The sequence below is a fragment of the Nannospalax galili genome, unplaced genomic scaffold, assembly GCF_000622305.1.
Source record: "Nannospalax galili isolate Female #2095 unplaced genomic scaffold, S.galili_v1.0 scaffold335, whole genome shotgun sequence".
Lineage (NCBI taxonomy): Eukaryota > Metazoa > Chordata > Mammalia > Rodentia > Spalacidae > Nannospalax > Nannospalax galili.
In genome coordinates, this window is record NW_008337842.1 from 1,645,753 (window position 1) to 1,648,368 (window position 2,616).

The 2,616-nt window shown below is 46.0% G+C and overlaps 1 long non-coding RNA gene across 1 annotated transcript in view; it reads left to right on the forward strand.

Annotated features, from left to right (window-relative positions):
* Window positions 1-597: 597 nt before the first annotated feature.
* Window positions 598-2,616, forward strand: part of LOC115070309 — a 15,406-nt gene continuing 13,387 nt past the window's right edge. Inside the window, exon 1 of the long non-coding RNA XR_003849484.1 lies at window positions 598-853. This is a non-coding gene — a long non-coding RNA (uncharacterized LOC115070309). The remainder of the gene's footprint in view (window positions 854-2,616) is intronic.

Genomic DNA, 2,616 nt, shown 5'->3' on the forward strand with positions numbered 1-2,616 from the left:
GGCCCTATCTATAAAGTGGAGGTTTGGTAGTACCAACGGTAGAGAGTTTTCATGGAGATTTAGATGAAGTGATGCTTAGAGTGTATGCCTAGTACCTGGCAAACAGGGTGTCTCAGTAAATTTAAGCAGCTGTGGGCGCTGCTGTTGCTAACAAAAGCAGTCTGGACACCCAGATCAGGGCCCAGACAGCAAGCCAGTTCCACTGAGATAGCCTGCCTGTCACCTCTGCAAAGGGAGGTAGGCTGAGCCTGGTCATATACTGAAGGCTTTGCTGAGAGATGCAGCCCTCTCTCTTAGGCTGACTCCAGGCCTGGCTGAGTCTGAATCTTATCGACCCAGGGAGGCGTCAGACGGGAGGGGACTGTTTCCTTTATGGGAAAAAAATGCCTGAGCTTCTGAATCCCTGCTGTGTGTGAGACAGAGGAGGAGTAGGCCAGCTTGGGCCAGAGGCCAAGGAGTAGAAGGAGGAGGAAGGAGTGTGTGGGAGGAGCAAAGAGATGGCTGGGCTCCCACCACTGGAGACAACGCACCCTGTCTGGAGGTTTGCTGGGTGCTGGATCCTTGCCCAGAGCTTGCTTTTAAAGACGGTATGCAAGTGACTCAGCTGGCACCCTCCCCCATGTGCCAAAAGACCCACTGGCAGAAGGGTGTTGGAAGAGGCACAGCAGAAGCCAAAAGCTCTGTGAATCCTGGGGTTGCAAGCCTAGGTGGATGCTTACAAAGGTTCAGGTGCTTTCTTGCTTATTTGTCCAAGGAAGTCCAACCTGCACGTACCTGTGTGGATGATGGAGACAGAGCCAGAGCAGAGGACACAGGGAGACAATGCATTTGCTTTGGAGGTGCAAGAAACCAGGTATGCATCTATTCTTACCACAGCTGGTATCAGCAAGCTTCCTAGGCTAGTATTATTCTCCAGTTACCTAGGACCTACTTTTTTTATACTTCAATGTCTTGTCTAAGAGCAAAATCAGCTCTACATGCTTGAATAGCTAGTTACATTTCAGTATTAGAAAGTCTAATTATTTACTATGATAATAATTAAATAGCACTGTTCCATTTAGCCAATATTTGCATGAACCAGACTGTCCTGGTGGTTTACAAAGTGGGTGTTGCTCTCAGTGTGTGAACTCTACTCCTAAGCTATAGAACAGTAGAAAAATGTATTTAACTTCTAAAGGCTTATTTTTCCCACCTCTTTAGTGGGAAAAAGCTTGTTGTGAGGTGTTGTCCTGAGGATAAACGGGATACATGTGCAGGACACACAGACCTGGCACTGGCTCACCCCGTTGCCCTTTCAAGGAAAAGCTCGACCCAGTTTTGGGAGAATGGTCCCAGCCTGTAGCTGTTGGCACCTGCAGGGTCTGCTTCGACTTCACAGAGCTGTAAATGTCATTGCCCTTCCTGGGGAATTCCTGGAGGCTTTGGTAAAACACATTGGCGCAGAGCATAACAAAAAAAATCTAGAAAGAGGCAGGATGCATTAGAATCTATAAAAGTTTTAGAGGTCCAATGCAGGGACATCACCTTTAAAGAAAACAAAGAAATTCTTGAATCCCAAATCATGATGATGGAAGCAAAGCTTGGGTACCCAAGGATCAATGTGCAGAGGCATTTCTTGGGTTTTGCATCTGCCTCTTATAGCCCAGGCTTGGACCCACAAGTTGGTGCCCAAGAGATGCTAATAGTTGCAGAAGCAACAAAGCAAAATCCGTAAGCAATGCTTCCACCGAGGCCTGCTCTCATTAGCCTGAGGTCAGGGAAGAGGCCATCTAGCAAGACAGAAAACTTCAACAGAACTGCACTGCTTCAGCTGAGTATTCTAGGGGACTCCGTGGCCCTATCCACACCCACAGCAGCCAAGAGTGGGTGGAGAGGGCCAGGATCACTGGGCTTTTGCCCCTTGCTATGTGGTACTGGAGAAGGACTAGCAAAGAACAGGGCCTTTTATAGTCCATCGTCCTCCCTGACACACCCCTGTAGCATTGGTGGGGATTAAATGGAACCATAGGTGGTCTCCCCACCCTCTGCTTGGGGGTGATATGAGAGGAGGCCAGATGGAGAGTTGGCCACTCTACTGCCTTCAGCCAAGTGTACATCAGTGAAGACTGTAACTCCGTCATTGTCCAGCAGCAATGAGGAACCCCTGTGCCCCCGGGTGTCATGAATATGGAACCCAAACTTCCATATTCACCTGGCAGCCACGAGGCAGTGTGGAGTCAAAGCCAAAATTTCTAGGTTTTAATGGAAATACCAGTCATCCAGATCAAGAAAGGAAGAAATAAAACTGTCTAGATTTGTAGACAGCATGTTTCTTTAGAGAGGAAATCTCAAGGAACCCATAAAATCTTCCAAGAATTAATAAATCAATTCATCAAGGTCACAGGTACAAGACAAACATGTAAAAGTCAATTATATTTCTATATATAAACATTGAGCATGGGGACATGGAAATGGAAAATATAACACCATTCACCATCACTCAAAACAACAGCAACAGAGAAATGCATAGGTGTCAACAAAAGGTACGTGAAACTGGTATGCTACTGAAAACAGAAAACACTGCATAAATAAATAATAAATAAATAGCAAATAATAATAAATAAATAAATAAATAAA